The sequence below is a fragment of the Diuraphis noxia genome, unplaced genomic scaffold (assembly GCF_037042655.1).
Source record: "Diuraphis noxia isolate RWA-SAM2 unplaced genomic scaffold, SU_Dnox_SAM2 contig0004, whole genome shotgun sequence".
Taxonomy (NCBI): domain Eukaryota; kingdom Metazoa; phylum Arthropoda; class Insecta; order Hemiptera; family Aphididae; genus Diuraphis; species Diuraphis noxia.
In genome coordinates this window covers 36,977,607-36,997,310 of record NW_028301714.1, presented here as the reverse complement: position 1 = coordinate 36,997,310, position 19,704 = coordinate 36,977,607, and the positions used below count along the sequence as shown (strand labels likewise).

The 19,704-nt window shown below is 28.6% G+C and overlaps 1 pseudogene; it reads right to left on the bottom strand.

Annotated features, from left to right (window-relative positions):
* LOC107170204 (maltase A2-like) overlaps positions 1-19,704 on the bottom strand; it is a 37,759-nt pseudogene that overhangs the window by 696 nt on the left and 17,359 nt on the right.

Below are 19,704 nucleotides of genomic sequence, written 5' to 3'. Positions count from 1 at the left end.
AATAATTACTTTTATTTATTTTATTGAATATTATAATTTATACTAATAAAAAACATGAGGAAAAAAGATAACATTTATTAAATTTGGAGCCAGGTGTAGCGTGGATGTTATCCACGATTATTAATATGGATAGAGGTAAACAATGTTCTTCGTTGTTGCCTTCCGGAATAATTTAACTTATAGAATTATATTGGTTATTTAAGTACTTATATGCATATGATTAACCTGGAAATTGATTTATTGTTGCTTTTTGTATAATCATCCATAAACGCCTTCCATTCTATTACAGTAGGTAGTAATTGTAATAATTATTTCAAGTTGATCTTGAGTATATATATGATCAAGCTCCATGAATTCGGATGCGTTGCTCTTTCCTGACAAAAATGGTTCATCAAACAATGAAATATTTTCGTATAAATATTTAAGAGCATCAAATCGGAATCTATTAACACCTTTATCCATCCAAAATCCCATTACATCCCTGAACATAATATCAAGACCGTAATTTAAGTATGTATATCAATACGATGTAAAAATAAAATCTCATGACTATTTTAAATTCAAAATTAATGGATCTCGATCCATTATTTTGGTTTAAGCAAATTTTACAATTATGTATGTGTGTTCGAAGTAAATGAAGAACTAAAAACGTATAAAATAATTTTCTAGATATGATAAATATCATACTTTTCAATGTATTTAACACACATGATAAGTTAATATTATTATGCTGTTAAAAACTACTTATTGTTGGGACTTTTTTGACATAAATTATTTTTTAATGAAATTTTGTGAAATTTTCAAAGTATATCTACATAAGAATAATTTTAAGCTATTTATACCACCATATTCCTAATTATATTATGCTGTGTCAAAATTAAATAAAAAACAAATTATACAAGTTATGAATAATAATATTTTATATTAACATTAATGAAAAATGTTTGACAATTATTTGTTCAACACACCACACTGTACGAAGAATAAAAAAAAAAATTGCTAAAATATAAAACTCTTAATTATAAAGGCAGAACATTGTTACCGTTCAGAATAGTTTTTTATCTCTTATGATTCCACTGAATTTAACTATCTGTACTTACTAAGCTACTTTGTTCCTTAATATCCAAATTTCTCAAATCAAAGTCTGGTTGTTCTTTACTAAACATATGGTAATAAAATTATTTTCGTTGTTCATTCCATGTTCAAACAGGACCAACAAACAGACTCAACTGTAATAAAATAAATAAATTAAAATTAACAAATATTTTGATAAATATCAGTTATTTATAAATAAAAGTTTTATAAATAATAATTTATATAATAAAATAGAAGTTGAACACTCCATTTCAGAAATTAAATTTAAGGCTTTATTAAAGATTATATTAATTATAGGTACCTATGTTATAATCATAAAACGCGTTAAGTGCCGAATATTTTATATTTAAACCATTTAAAATATTTTAAATACCAATAAAAAATATATGTCCTTATGTTATTTACCCAATTAATTGGTATTATTAGTGTTATTAATGAGTTACTGAGGATTTCGTTTTGATTTGAAGCGTTACGTCAGATGTAATAATCTTTGTACTTACCTTCTGGTTTGATTGATTTCTCAAACCACTCACACTTGTGACTTGAATGGTTTGGTATAAGATCAATTATCAGTTTGATATCTAAAAGAAAAATTTTAAATTGTTAAATAATTAAAAAAAAAACATAAAAATCTATGTAATTATTATTATTTCTACCAAAGTAAAAAATATATTACTTCGCTTGTTCATTTCAAAAACCAATTCTTCTAAATCACACATAGTACCAAACGTTGGATCTATCATATAAAAGTCTTCAACATCATATCCCATATCATTCACAGGTGATTTGAAAAATGGACCGACCCATACTGTTTCTATGCCAAGACCAACAAAATGATCAAGTTTCTGGGTCATAACTGAAAATGTTACATAATAAAATTAAAATCACTACAAAGTTTTAGATTTTTCTTGAAGTGAAGAATTAATTGTATATTTTAAAAAAGGTTTTTTTTTGTGCGTTGATCATCACGTTTATATAAAGAATATTTGTTCTAATCATCGTCTCCACTTGCTTATTACATTTCATTAAAAAACATAAAATCACAATACTTTTATTAATTAATCTATTAATTTACAGAAAATAAACGTATATAAGTAAGTTATTTTAATAGCAATATTATATAAATTATTCTGCCTAAACTCGTATTAAATATTCAACCCTTAGCTGTAAATATTGAACACTTTATATATTTTTTATTAGATGCTAAATAATTTTAAATGTTAGTAATTTTAATGAAAATTATTGAACTTAAAATGCATATAAAAAAAATTATTCTCATGTATCTTAAAACTTTTGAGCTACCATTATAACTTTAAGGAACCTTATGAAATTTTCAATATTTTTGACCCAGTGAAAATGTTTTTATCGTTATAATGTATATAATATGATAAAAAAAAATAAAAAAAAATATTTAAAATATCTATAAAAGCGTCAAAATAAATATATTAGGGAAAATATTATAATACGTAAAAAATGGTAATAATTATAGAAACTTTCGGAGATAATCTCAAACATACGGTTATTTGATTTTTTACTTTTAAAATAATATATATATATATATATATATGTAAAATCGTCAATCTTTGATAAAATGTACACAATTATTAATATGGGGAGGGGGGTTATACAAGACATAATTTTACAAGACTAGTAGGTTTGTAAAAAGGGGTCCAATAACCCTACATAATAATTCTAAGCTTTTTTTTTAGTTACACCAAATAAATAAAAACGATTTTGAATTTAAAATAAAACATTAGGAAATAAATCACTATAGATCCAGTATTCCAGTCAGTGGCGTAGCCAGGATTTTTTTTAGGGGGGGGTTTTAATAACAGAATACATTTTACCACGACCAAATGATTGTATTCCTATATTATAAACATTATATTTTTGATATAAATACGGCTGAGGGGGAGGGTTATAACACCCAAAACCCCCCCCCTGGCTACGCCACTGATTCCAGTCACAATAATAATTATTGTAAAAAATTATTTTGTCTATGAATATATTAATTTTAAAATACCTACTAAATCTAATGAATATTTTTAATTAAAAAATTGTAACTTAAAAACTTTTCTTAATTTTTCAGTGAAATAATTTATATTAAACGATTTAATTGCAATAAAATAGTACAATAGTTATTAAATTCAATTTGTGCCTATTTAGTGAGTATTCCACCGTTTAAGAAACTTGTTCAATTAATCTTGTTCCTTTAAGAGTTTAAGCAATTATAACTGTCTATATAACGTCATATTGTTAGAAACATACATTTGGCAAATGACTTTAAAGTACCTCATTTAGTAAATTAATTTTTTAAGACCATGTCAGCGCATTGTTTGTAATATCTCTCTAACCCATCCGCAACATAGACAAAATTCATTTACGCAGAATCATTTTTCTTATGTTTTTGAATAATCTTAGAGTAAAATCATCTATTACAAAATCGAAAGAGAATAATATTTTTGAGATAGTAACATATTGATTTGTCTAAATATTGTCTCAAAATAATTTAAACATCCTTTCAATTTACATCATTTTTTTTTTTTTTTTTTTTTTGAAAGTTAAACACAAAGCCAAATAATAATAAAATATAAAACCGATATAAGTAACATTCAAACATCAATAGTCTAGTAGAATCGATAAGAAGAACATTGCAAGAAAAAATAAGTAGCATGCAATATAAGATCTAAACTGCATTTAAATTATGTTGTATAATTTAAGACACTAAAAAAAAAAAATGCTCTTTTGCGGAGTTGTGGGGGATGTTCAACGCAGTAGTACTTAGAAATCATCGGTGTAGGTTTTAAAACGCGAACATTTTTCAGGTGACCAGATGCATAAAAATATTGTCGTTGAGAGATTTTCTACTGTTGTTTGATGCGTATCGTAAGTTACGATTCGTAACCTTAGTGGTTAAATGATACAGTTGTTTCTCATATTCATATATTCAGCGATATGATAATATAATTATGCTTCAGGACTCGTTTAATAACAACGTTGCGACCAGGCAATGTGACGATTAATGTACCACGAACCGCGGTGTCGTGATATTGGCGAAAGTCAACTCTTAGTCGGCCGCCCTCCCCATATCAGTAATCCCTATCGAACCCAAATGAATCATTTGCTGACACCGGATTACAGTTATTATTATATAAATGTGGCTACTATATTCCGTTATGTTATAATGGCCCGTGTGTGCAGCACGAGCTTAAAAACGGTGATGGGTTTTTATTTCTGCCAAAATATAAATAAGACAAGCAATTTAATAACACGTCCACCCTCTGAGGGTAAATGAGGAGAGTTTAGGTAAGGGGAATGTGTTTTTATTAGTGCTGTTTACAATATGACTCACTGCCGGATTCACACTGCCGAGAAATTTAAATAATATTAAAAACGTTATTAAAAAAGCAATAATTAATAAGTGCTGATTGCGTGAATACGTGCAGATATACAATTTATTTTTAATATCTGAATCAAAATATAATATTCTAATATGTACAACGAATAACACTTATCGGATTTTGATGATTAAAATGTTATACAATAACCTAACCTGTATACATACAACCTGTAATTTTTACTGTTATATAATATTGTATAATATTTATTAAGTAAGCAATTGTGGACAATGATTGTAAAATTATAATAATTATTATTACCTATTATTGTTATTATTATAACGCGTGTGACTGAAATAAATAAAACGACATTATCCGTATCGAATGTATATTATATACATTACGTTATTTTTGTACGCAATTCTATGACGATAAATAACTGCGTTGCGACGACGATAATAATATAACCTCGTTAGCGACCTTTTCAAAATCAACGAGCCCACGTCCGTGCGTAATGCCCGAAAGAAACATATTCACTGTTCCCAGTTCCGGGGACGTTGTTTGTTTACCGCCTCATCGCAACCCTGGACACGGCGAAGAGTGTGTCTCTGCGGAGAGTAAAGATTTTTGCGCGCGCGGAGGAGCGGGGCAAAGGCGGACGCGAAGAGATTATTTATTGCCAACGGCGGTGCACTTGATTCCGAGTCATTGACTCCGCCGGGGTCCTGTTAAACGGTTTATAGGCGCGTGGCCGCCGCCCTTTGTCGATGCGACCGATGTGCAAGCCGGTGGCACGGCGGCGGTGGCTTTTGCGACGGAAAGCGAAATAATAAAAAAATTATTACGCGGTTATAAATTAAAAAGAGGCCTATCTGCTCGCACGACCTTTGTGCGTGTGAGATGTTGTCGTACTCCGCCATCCGCCCCCGCTATCACGCCGTCGTAGTCGTTATTAATTTATCGAAAATTTACGACCCTTTTTTTCTGACGAAGCGAATAGGGGTGCGTGTGTACGCTAAACCCTTTTCGTTCGTTGTTCCCGCACGAATGACATAATATTATGTTTCGAATTTTTTCGGCACTCCCACGAAATACCAACGACTGCTAAAACTTGTGATTGACATGGTATTAAAATATCAACAATAAATCTCAATATTAATCAATTATTTTGAATACTATTGTTTCAGGTCTTATAAATTTTTTGCGATTCAAACCGATTTTTTTTTATATATTTCATGATAATAACTCAAAGATCAATCATTTAGCTTATTATAAAAAACATTATTACTGTGGTCCAACTATTATAATGAAAACATATCCATCTAATTATTGGTACCACTATCATCTTCGATAATTTCGACGAATTTAATTTATTTTGAAGTTCTATAGGTTTGCCTATTTTCAAGTATCTCGTTGATAGCTAATTGTGAGATGTACAACTTTACTAGTTTTTCACAATTTAAATTAATTTAAATGTATATTATACTCAATACCCTTTATGGTAAGTATATGCAAGTCCTAGTTATTTATCGTTTATAGGTAGGATATATTATATTATTTTATTGAACAAAAATCTGTAATGTCCGGAGCAAGTTCCTTTTTTTTTTAATCACCACGCAACCATGATCTGGTTTTGGTTTGAAAATTGATTAAAATTTAAAAAGAAAAAAATATTGTAATTTGATTACTATATATTTATTCAAATTTCTGAACGAAATGATAAGTATATTAATATTGTATGTGTTTCTCATACATTTTCTTCATAGCTTTGTGTTTGAAGATACTTTTTTTTAGTGGAAAAAATGTTCTTATAATATCTTAAACATTAATGGTGGTCTTTAGAAACTATAATTGGATTGAGTTTGAAGATACAATAAAAGGTCATCAGAAGTAAGTTAAAATTATTTTTTAAAGAAATTAATTATCCTAGAAATATAAATTTTTTTATTTTTATAATTTTATTATAAATTTAATATTTTTAATTAATAGTTTTAATTTGAATGATTTTTATATCTATCAAATAAATTATAAGTAAATTTATTAATAATATTAAATTTAATATAAATTTTATTATTATTAGATTAGAGATTATTAAATTAAAAGTACTTACCTAATACATCCACTGTTTTATTTAAAAAAATTAAAAACTATAAATATCTATTTGGAATATTCAACACTTATTTATAATTGTATTTTACATAAAGCAAAAATTTTCAAAACCTTTTTAACTTTTTTCGTGGCATTTGAAATATTAAAATTTTTACAGTTTTTTATTCTAAGTCAAAATGTAAAACAATGCTCCCCATAAGTTGTTCTTCTGCAATGTTAAAAATAGTAAAATCATAAACATTATTTTTTTTCATAAACATTTTAAGTCGAAATATGTTAAGAGGACGTCTAACCTGCATGTGTTGTATCCGTCTTACACACGTACGACCTAGCAAATTATCGTTTGCTAGTTTCAGTAGGGTATTTTTTTTTTTTTTTTTTTTTTTTTTCTTATTATCGACGACGCTGCCGGAACTGCTTGCGCATTACGTCAACAGCGCCGCCATCGTTTATTATACACTAAAAATGATAATGAATAATTACAAACATGCATACAATATTAACAAATACTATTTTCCTTTGATGAGCCGCTGTGCCGACTTCTCGGGCCGACCGGAGTCCGCCACCCTTTCAGTAGGGTATTGTCAGTTTTGATATTAGAGTGAATCCATCAATTATCAAACTTTTAGGTAGCAACATTTTCTGTGTTATCTCGTTGGTTTTTTACGATATTATTTTAATTTTTAAGTGAGTTATGAACATTTTAAAATATTCATAATTTACATACCCATAACTCACTTAAAAATTAAAATATCGTAAAAAACCAACGAGACAACACAGATAATGTTGCTACCTAAAAGTTTGATAATAGGTGGATTCACTCTAATATCAAAACTGATAATTCCCTATTGAAACTAGCGATCGAACATTTCATATGTCGTACGTGTGTAAGACGGAGACAACACATGCGGGTGCGACGTCCTCTTAACAAAATAAGATACTTAAACAAAAAACAACGAGATTCCCGATACTGATATTATAGTTATTATGTTATATATATAAGTATTATAGTTATTATCATGACATTTTTGGATGTAACGAATATTATATTATTATGGTTTTCCATGTACAATGCTTATTATTAAATATTTTAACTTAGCTTAGCTATTTATACTACGAACTTCATATTAATACCATATTTTTATGGCATATACTTATAAGTTCGCAAACTACGAGTATATATCACATTACAATATCATATAATTTTATTTATAGACAACATTGTCTACGTTCAAAATTTTTTATGGTATATTATATACAATGATTAATCATTGAGTACAATTTTAACACACCTATTACAGTGATCTACTCAATGACCATAAACACTTAAAACTGAACTGCTTCCTAAAATGTTTGTATGATAACATTTCTTAATTTATTTATTACTCATGACGTAATTATACGCAAGATGCATCTTACTGGAGTAGATAGGCAATTCAAATTTGTAAATTGATACCATTGATGTTTAACTACATGACATCTGTTGAGATCACTTATATTTTTACTCACATATTGCGCAATATTAAATAGATCAACAATTATTTCATACGACTGAAAATAAATAGGAACTTAAATGCGTAGATACAATATACATGTAATCGTTGTATACATTTATGAATTTGATTTTTATTTCTTAAATTTTTAATTATAGAAATTCCTTTAGAAATTTTATTTGCAATACTGTACCTACTTACTATAAGTGACAGTGAATACTAATTCTGACTTAGGTAAGCATTCAGTTTTTCAGTACTTTTTTGGTCGGTACAATATACCCTTTTTTAATATTATAGATTGTATGTTACGTCTTTATATAATTGATATTTTAATAAAATAGCATATTAAATGGTTAGCAAAATATAGTATAACTATTGGTTCAACTTCTATAACATTATTTTAATATTACTAGCCATAGAACATATAATTAAAAATTGGTTATTGTTACTTTTAATATTTCTAAATTAGATAATATTTTTACATGTACTTATCTATGATGTATCAAAATAATGTCTTGTATATTTTAGGTGTTACAAAAGATTTTTTGTAGCTATATCTAATTATTTAATTGTCAGTGTTTTTTATTTTATATAGGAAGCCGTAATGTTAAAAGCTTTACAGAACCAAATATTAATGGAGTGTAAGATTAAAAATTAATTAAGTGATTGTATTTTTTATTATTAATATGAATACAGAATAAATAGTTTTGTTTTAATATAAAGTTATATACATTTTTTCAAACTTGATGTTTTGTTTCCAATCATCTATTATACATTGTATCATTTTTATCCATGAAATTTTAATTTATTGAAAATTACTGGTATTCGTTATTAATAGTAATAATAATTATGAACGTGCATAATAATAATAAAAACGATTTTAATAAAACGGTTGTCTAAATTTGTGCAAGAGGCAGGGGATCAAAAGGAACGGATCTCACTGGGGTTATACAAGAATATAAGGGCTGCAGTGTTTATGACAGGTAGCCGCTCCCGCGCTCCAAAAAACTTACCTCACTCTCATTTCTGGCCCACCATTCGGTCATACAACTCTGATGCAGACGCGTGATTGTGCGTATGTGTGCTCGTTTTCTATTTCATAATATGGCAGTTTAGGTTAGGTACTGCTGCAAATGATAATAACACATATTAGGTTACAACCATCGTTGTGTCTGCTTTTAATAAGGCAGATGTTTAGTCTATAACCTACTAAAGCTAGTCAATGGATATAATTACACGCGGTTATAAATTGATGATGGAGATGAATATACAGTAGATATATGTTTAAGTATTATAACCCCTTTCAGTTATTCAGTGACAACTCTTTGTTTAAATAAAACGTATACGGCGTTTATATTATGTAGGAGGAACATATTTTTATTTGCATTTGAATACAAATAAATATGATTGTACATTCAATATAGCCTATAGGTATTTAATTTTTAGGCATCGAAGACAATTCATCTAGTAAAAAGTATAATATCCTTCATCAATGTCTTCGATAACTTTATGAAAGACAATTTTGTTTTTTTATTTAATTATATAAACACTCCTGACCATTATGATATACCATATTTGATACAAAATAAACAACTTTAAATTTACGCACCGATATAGTAGGTTAGGTATACGTATTATACGAGCAAGGCTGGGCAAGTTAACGATTTTTTTTAACTCGTTAAGTTAAGTTAATATAAGAAAAAATAAGTTAAGTTAAGTTAAAAGTTAACTACAGTATTTTTTATAACTTCGTTAAGTTAATAATTAATGAATAAAAAAAATTAACTAAGTTAAAATTAACTTAATTAAAAATTTAATCAAAATAACATCACCGTGGAGTTTATTTTTATATTTATTTTTAAATATACTATAAACCCTGGAGTATAAATACTTTGAATCGGAGCGTTAACAAATATTTTGAGAAATTATTTTTTCCCCATGAGTTATTTTAATAATTTTAGGTAATAAGTAATATTGTAATGACGTATTTCTCGGGATGTGTGGCGTATGAGTTAAAATGTCATTAGGTTGATTTATGCCTTGGTTTACAAGAAAACTAATTGAGTACACAAATGTCGCGACCCGTATCGTGTATACAATTATATTATTATTTGTTAATTAAACAATTTCCCATTTATTTTCTATTATATCTAATATTTCTGAAGTCAACAAAGTTATAAATGAATGAGTTGTATCAAATTTAAAATTTAACTTAATTTTAAGAAATCTGTGTATAATTAACTTGAAGTTAACACGTTAAATATGTATAAAAATTAACGTATTAAGTTAAAAATTAGTTTCAAAAAAAAAGTAACGAGTTATTTAACTTAGTTAATATTAACTTAACGTTTTAACTTAATTTTAATTTTTAACTCGTTAATGCCCAGCCTTGTATACGAGTATAAAGACATTATTACTGTCTAGTAGGTACTACAGTGAATCATGTCATTTTTATTGATTGGAAAACATTTTAATCGTAACTATAATAGTAAATTCTCCCATATCTGTCAAGTTGTCACCGACACTATTAATGCTATAACCTCAAAACATAGATACATTATTTACACATATTTTACTACGAGTATGCTGTAGTTTGATACGCTATTTTAAGAATTTTTTACTGCCCGAGTTTTCCATAATATCAAACAATTCAATTTTTTCTTTTTATTCATTTGTTCTTATAAGTCCAACTTTATTTATAAAGTCATCATTAGGATTCGGAAGTTATAGGAGCAAAAAAAAAGCAAAATATGCGTGAAAAAATGTGAAATATGCAACAAAACAATGTATTTATTTATTAAAAGTATGTTACTTATTTATTAATAAACACAAAAAAAATTCTAAATATATAAATTTAAAAAATATTATTGTATTATTTAAAACTCTTATATATAAACATAATAAAAATATGGCGCGTTACCGGTTAGCATTTGAGATTTTATTGAGCTGAAAAAATAGTTAAATAAATATATTTTCATTATTTGTGAAATATGAAATAAATATATGTTGAATAATACCTTTTAGGTTGTTTTCGCGTTATTAGCGTTGTATTATGTAACATCACCTATTTAAAATAAATTGGTTAAGAATGAAAAAAAATTTAATTTTTGTACCTAGAAAATATTAAATATGTATACAAATATGCGAAAATAAATAAAAATCGACAAAATAAATACTTTTTCTCTAAAATTATCGAAATATGCAAAATATGCATTTTTAATTTTCGATTTTTAAACTCAACATTGCAGTAGAGCTCGGATTTCTATCTTGGTCTGCTATAATTCGACAGCATACAAGAACAATATATAAACCCTATAACTTCCAAACCCTAATCTTTATAAACATTCCAAAATGTATTTATTCTCCTTACATGAGTACCATGCCCTAATACTTCACTTATGCACGCATAAGGTTCAAAAACATAATATATTATAGAAACTTCTGTATACTCCTCAATTCAGTCTTCACCGACAATAATGGTTATACATTTTACGAATCACTAGATACTAGAGCAATAAAAAAAAAAAAAAATTAAAAACTTAAAACATTTGGTTTTTGAATTGAATATACGAATCAACTTACTTATATTTAACTCAATCTTTAAGAACATATAATTTAACCTCTTATTTAATATAACTTTATTTTTATATATGATTAAATTGAGTTTAAAGTACACTTAAAACAATGCTTAATTGATATAACAATGTAAATTGGAAATATGATTCTAAACACAAAATACAAGCTGAATTTTTAAGTTCAATTAAAGTATTTAGTTTCTCATTAGTCATTGTACTTAAATTTATAACTTTTTTGTTTTTTATATGTGTTTGTAGTCACCTTTAGCAACAATATGAATGATTAGATTTTAAAGTTTGAGAGTGTTTTTTGTGGAAAACTGTATCCAGTCTATCCATATAGTACTTTTGAGGGTCGATAGAAGATAATTATCTGCAGTTTCTTTTAAAATAATATAGAAAGCAAAACAAATAGTTTTTCGGGATTCCGTAAAAATAAGTAGATAACAAAGTTTAATGTAACTTATTTCGATGCCACAGCCTAACCGTGATGGTTCTATAGTACCGGCATTCGTCTCAACGTTACTTATGCGAACCCCCACCACTGTTCAGTCCATTCATCCGTCACACCGGTGACTGAAAATGACAGTCCCTAACCTAGCCCATCGAACGCGTGGTCTCGAATATCGTTCTGCAACAAAAACGACGTCCATCAAATCTTCGAACCTAAAAATGTAAACTAGGTGACTTTCTACTCTACATACATTGTGCTTTTTCTGTCACTCTTTTTTCTATTCGTGATTCTGAAGGTCCCATATTTAACATCGCTTCGGCTTCTAATCTCAACACGACAAGTCTTTAAGACCCTCTAAAAGACTAACATGAATCGACAACGATAGTAGATTGCAGTTGCACAGTGAATTCGGATAAAATCTCAGGTTATTATTATAAAATCGTACGATACGATCGTATTATACTTTCGGAGAGTCCTTGTCTTGTGAGGGCACTACTGTCGTCTAGATTTCAGCCACATAAGTTCATGGCTCTATAGAGAAGATCACCGCCATCGTCATCACTTGCGTGAACTGCAGCATCACAAAAAAAAAAACAAAAAATTAACTACACCGGACTTTTGATGAGTAACAATTCACGTCGTTCAAAGATTAATGACATTTTTAGGACTTTCACAACCTATCAAACGTATATAATATACATCAATTTTAATGATAGAACGTTGCATTCCTTTCTAAGAAATTGCACCCTAAAAAGTATTCAGTTAGGTGAGGTGACAGAGCTAACTCGACCAACTATAATATATATATATATATTATCAACGTTATCGTGAAATCATCGTTTGCTCGATATTTATTTCATTGCAGCAGTAACTCGTAATCTCATAAATTGTTTACAAATATTATACTCTTTTAACACATATAATATGAAATATTGCACATTTTACTGAAACTTCACTCTTAAGACAGTTTCAATAACCATACGTTATCATTTAGGTTCATATTGTTTATATTGTATTTGTTTTATTCGTCTCGTCTTATATAATTATAGTATTCTACAACTGAAGAAACACCATTTACCCACAGTCATTCGACGGAGCTTAATTTCTGCGCTATCATAATAACTGTTTTCTATTTTTATTTGGTGTGCACGTTTCGGCTGAATGAATTGCATGGGAGCGAAAAAATGCACTTGTTATTGCATAAGCAAAATTGTATATTATACGAAGTTTCTGCGGAGAAATCGGATTGCGTACAATACACTCCCCTTATGTGTAAATGTTGTGCAGATCATAAAATGCATTGAGGGGCGTTGAACACAGTTAATGTGCATGTGATTTGCGTATTTATTTTGTCACGGTGGACTGACGTTTAACACCCACGGGGATTCTTCCAGCCCGAACAATGGTAGACGCGATATTGTAAAGTCATTATAGAGCGCGTGTCCAAACCTACGAGTATCATAAACTATCGCATAAAAAATTAATAAGAATATTATTTATACCCATCTCCTTTTTAACTAAATTAATACAAATTTAATAATAATAATATGTGTTGTTTTTTAACTCGGTTTCATGTTGATGTTATACGAGTAAGTAATAAGTACCTACAGTTCATATGTTTTTGATCGCTGTTGATTAAAATTGTTGACAATTTGTATTTATTTTTCCTTGTATCAGTTGCGTAATTCGAGTGAGAGTACTATACTCAACGCCTAATGAATTTGTTTGTCTAGTCACCAGTTACCACATACAAGTCTATAGGTTACACTTACTTGTATACATTGATGTAAGTAGGTGAAAACTTTACAAATATAAGTGATAATTGTTTAGAATAGATAATACCAAATAAAGCAATATGTATTAAAATAATATTTTATTAGCTATTAAGTATATACTTACTTAAGTTATAATTGGTTCAAGAAAATCTATTACAGCTTTGATTTTTATAATAATATATGTTACTAATATACTACCTATAGCAATAGAATCGCCTATTGCAATTTTTGCGTTGTATCTGATGTTATTTTATTTAAGTATTTTGAAATAATAACTTTTATTGATATAAATCATTTTACTATATTATTTACTATAATATTATCAAAATTTAACCAATTACCTATATGAGGTGCTTTTATTAACTTTGGACGTTTTTAACTTAACATGAATTCTACAAGCACACTCAACTATATGATAAGGCCACCTTACCTTAGCTAACCTAACCTTATACTAGAATCTGCTAGTATTTGTTTTACAAAAATTCTTACTATATAGCAGTTTTATAAAAGTAATCCTGTAACACTTAAAAGTGTCATAAAATCAATTATGTAATTCAGTTAATGATTCAATTCTATAAGCTTGTACCTTATATACAAAGAATAAGTAATAGCTATAATAATACCTACCTATAAATTATAACTTTTAAGATATAATAATTAATATTAATATTATATTACTTACTGCATATCAGCTGATGGCTGTTTCGGGAATTAAATCTACTGTCATGAAAACTACGCATTTATCTTGTACCTTGTTAAGCAACAATAATGCGTGCTTGATTAGTAGGTACGTATTTTTAATTATCTATTTTATCTTAATTCCATACCATTCATTATTACGAAAGTCACAGTTAATATTACTTAAAATATTTTTGTGATAAAACACATTATTGAAACTAATAGTTAATATTTCCAATTCCATCTATTTACTATAGCTAGTGATGGCTATCCCGCTACTCGTTAATCCGAAAACCTCAGTAAACTTAAGCAACGCATTTTTTTAATTTCCTTTTCTTTTTTCTAATATATGTGCTGAGCAATATTTTTTTATACGCTCTCTTTACAGATTTTAAATTGCATATTGGTATGAAATCACAGTAATATATTATTATGAACACATTTTCCTGTGGGACTATATAATATATTATACAAATATTATATAAGATCCTTACAGTGTTCATATTCTTTGTCCATGTGTATATTACGACTTTATACTAGCCGTTTGCTGTAACGTTCAAAATAAAACGTATATAATTATTACACATGAGAACATACGATGAAAAAGAAATGTACATGTAAACCTCGGTAACGTCGAATAAGCAGGCGTATGTTTTTCCACGATAACTACACGCACGTCATCGGCCGATCTGTCCTGTCACATACACTCACAAGGGAAACCGATAATTATTGTATTTAGGGTGGGTCAACCCCACAACATCAACCCTCTTTTTTCGTTTTTTTTCCATCGTGACACAGTAGCGGTAGTGCCTACTGTCACTTTGGCCACGCCCACCATGTAAAACTTTACTATAGAAAACGCGTCGAAGAAAGAGACACGCACACTTCTACGACTGGCATCAGCGATTAGATGTAGACACCTTATTTTGTCTTGCATATATTCGACGAAAAACATCTACTGACGTTTAAGAAATGTTGGTCTCAATTTAATTATTTGTTAAGGTTTATAATTATAATACATTAATTGTAATAAAAAAAACATAAATATTGCAGGTGACCAATATATTATATAAACCTTATACTTTTGAGCTCGATATTACTCATTTATAAACTTTACTAAACATGTATTGAAATTACCAAAAGGTAAATATTAAAAGTTGATTAGTAATAGTCATAGAGTATAAAAAAAAAATAATGAATTAAAATTGTGATTTCCTTTTAACAAGAAGATTACATCAAATATAATGTAACCATGTAACTATAATAATAATTATATAATTAAATAATTTTAATAATATTTTGGAAATTTATAACTCTGAAATTAAATAAATTTAAGAATATTACACAGTTATTTTAAATACAAAATATTATTCTCACTATAATAATAGTAATTTCATTGAAATTTGATGAACTGAAAAAAGTGACAACATAGATAAACATTTTAAATTTAAGTTTGTTTTCAATAATACTAGAAGACTTGGCATGATCTAATCAAAGTGACAAAGTCCATATAATATTGTCGTTCAGATTTTTCGTTTCACTGTATTCAAAAGAAATTTTTTGAAACATACTTTGATTGTTTTTTATTTTGAGTATTATTAAATTATTAGGCTAAAGATTATTAGGCAATTAAATGAATAATATTATCATAATATAGAACATTATACTTTGGCGTGAGTTATATTAGAATTGCTTAAAAAATGCTAGACAATCAAATTTATTTATTGATCTTGATAATATTATGTATAGGTATTATACATACATTAAGTATCTCTTTATAACTATGCTAATTTATGGCTGGTATTTATCAATATTTATTATCTTATGTCAATATATGTAACGTTTTTTTTGTGTTATATAAAATTCAAATCATTGTTAGATACTATATTATAGATTATCAAACTCGTGTCTAACTAATCAAATTTTTTGAGCTGAATAACTTAAGTTGTTGATCATTATAGTGAATTTAAAATAACTATATTTATGGTTTCCATCATAGTTATATCATAATAAAATAATCAATTATAGAGAAGGTAGTATATCATTTTAACTGTTTGGTTAAACATTTTTCATTTCAATATTTAAAATTGTGAAGGCACCTACGAAAAAATAATAATAAAATTTATAATTTATATGATGATTATTGGTACCTTACCTAATCTAAACCATACTTAAACTTTAAAAAAAAAATGCATACCCTTATATATTCCCTAACTATGTATACCCTTGTTGTATAAAAATATTAACCTATTTTATTAAAATATGTAGTACCTATTATTAATAACAAATTCGTTGATTCATAGTCATAAACGAGGCTGAAGAAAAATAAAATTTTAAAATATTTAAAAATAAAAATGTTTATTCAATTTATAACTAATTCAGTTAATAATATCCATTGGTGTTAAGTCGGGAGACCTAGGTGGCCAAAGCACTAGACCATTTGTTCCTATCCATCTTCCCGGGAAGTGCTCGTCCAGCCAACCTCTCACAGTATTTGAATAATGTGCTGGTGCACCGTTTTTGATAAAAATAGGCTCTATTTTATTTATATTAACTAATTGAGAAATTATTGGCCACACACATTCTTCTAATAAATCTCTATACTCTTCTCTGTTTAAATTGCGTTTTTAAAATTAAAAAGGGTCCGATAATCTAATATAATTAAAATACTTAAAAATAGGTAACCCGTTTCGCTGTTCAGCAAACGATAAGACACGACTATTTTTTTTTTTTTTTTTTTTTTTATTGATCAAATAAAAACTCGGCAACTACATGGCCATTAGTTACAGTTGTGGTATGTTTACATGGTTTAAGATTTTTACAACATTTTTTTTTTTAAAGGGGATTACAATATTAAAGATAAGTTATAACAGTATGGTTTCTAAGTATTTATATAAGAAAGAAAAAACAAATGTGAATCATTAAATTAAATTGTAAAGACCTGTTGACTTCAAAAAAAGGATCATCTTATTGTTCTCCACAGCATTGGGTCCCAATGCGATGTCGAGGGTCGTGTCCAATCCGATGTTTTGACGTTCTTGCTGGTATTTTAGGCATTCTGTTATTATGTGTTTCACTGATATTTGGACACCACATACTTCGCATAATGGTGGTTCTTCCTTAGCCATTAGGTGCCCGTGTGTAAGTCGCGTGTGTCCTATTCTCAATCTGTTGAGTACCGATTCTTCTTTTCTATTTAAAGAGCTGTTTAACCACCTAAATGTACTGCTTTTGATTCTGTTAAGCTTGGTGTTTTGTTGTTTCCAAGTATTGAGCCATCTGGTGTTAGTTATGTCATTTATGTATTTTTTGAGATCGTTGTAGGTGGATCCAAGAATAATTTTACATACGGAGCTTGTGACTGCGAGCTTAGCGTGTTTATCAGCTAGTTCATTTCCTTCGATGCCGATGTGCCCGGGGACCCACATGAGAGTGATTTGTTTGTTTTTATGCAAGGCTTCATTTAATTTGTTCAGTATTTTTGTTGCTATTTCGCCGGGTTTGAACTGGTTTTTTATGCTATTAAGGGCACCCAAGGAGTCACTGAATATTATGTGGTTGGGGTGTTCATCATCTAAGGTTGTTTTGATCGCCTCAAGTATTGCTATTGCCTCGGCCGTATATATGGAGCAGGTGTTCGGTAGCTTCAATGTTACGTTTTGGTTCCTTAGTATTATTGAAATTCCTACTTGGTCTTGTGTCTTGGATGCGTCCGTGTAAACTTCTTGATAATCTCGGTAATTTTCTAATATGCTTTGAAAGTGTCTTCTGTAAATTTCTGGTGGAGTTTGTTGTTTTAGAAAGGAGCTGAGTTCCGTATTTATGTCGAAAGAGGAAGTCCATGCGGGTGGGGACAATTGTTCTCTCGTCATTGATTGATCCATAATAATGCCGTTTTTCCCTAGTTCATCATATAAATCGGAGTTTTCTAATGGCAGTGGTAGGTTGTTACATATATAGGATCTAACCATGTATTTAAGCGATAGGTCATTCCTTTTAATCTCAGGTATGGGTACGCCTGCTGTATTATATATGCTGTAAATTGGACTGCTGCGAAAAGCGCCAATCGCGAGCCTTAGTCCAGTATTATTGGTACTATCTATTGCATTTAAAATAGATCGGGATGCTGTTTTGTATATGTTTGATCCGTAATATATTTTCGATTGAATGGTTGCCTTATGAATTTTGATAAGTGTACTAGAGTCACCTCCCCAGGAAGTGTGAGATAATATTTTTAAAATATTAAGTGTTTGACTGGTAGATGTTTTAAGGTAGCGTATGTGGGTTGCCCATGTGAGCCTGCGGTCGAAGAAAATACCAAGTATTTTGACTGATTCTTTTGTTGGAATTGGAGTGTTGTCTAGTGTAATTATTAGTTCGCTGACATTTCTTTTTTTTGTAAATATGATGATGTTGGATTTAGTTGGTGAGAATTTGAATCCTGTCTTATTGGCCCATTCTGTTAAATTGTCGGTGGTTGTTTGTAGGAATTTTTGTATTGAACTTATATTGTTGCTACGACATGAATAACTGAAATCATCAGCGAACAAGTTGCATTTTACGGGTGGTGAGCAGCTTTTGGTTATGTCATTTATAGCTATAAGAAAAAGAGTTACCGATAATGCTGAACCTTGTGGTACTCCGTTTTCCTGGATGAATTCCTCAGAATAGTGATTGTTAGCTTTGACTTTGAAATGCCGGTCTATTAGGAAGTTGGTTATCAGATTGAGTATCTTGCCTTTGCACAGGATTTGGTTAAGCTTGACTAAGATGTTGTGTCTCCATGTTGAGTCATAAGCCTTGGATATGTCAAGGTTGACTAGCCCCATAATTTGTTTGTTCTTAAAGGTCTGATTTACTTCATGATTAATATGAGTAAGAGTATCGATTGTGCTTTTATTTCTTCTAAAACCGCATTGTTGCTTAGAAAGGTATTTGTCTTTTTCTAGTAACCAAGTGAGTCTGTAATTAATAATTTTTTCAAGTATTTTTGACAAGGTGTTTAAAAGAGTTATTGGCCTATACCCTTCGGGATTGAACTTATCTTTTTCATTCTTAGAAATTGGTATTATTGTGCCTTTTTTCCATGTGGTTGGCCATGAACCTTCAGTGAAAATTCTATTAAACAGTGCCAGCATTAGTTTTAAGGTGTTAGGTCCGAAGTTCTGAATAAAAATGTAAGGTATG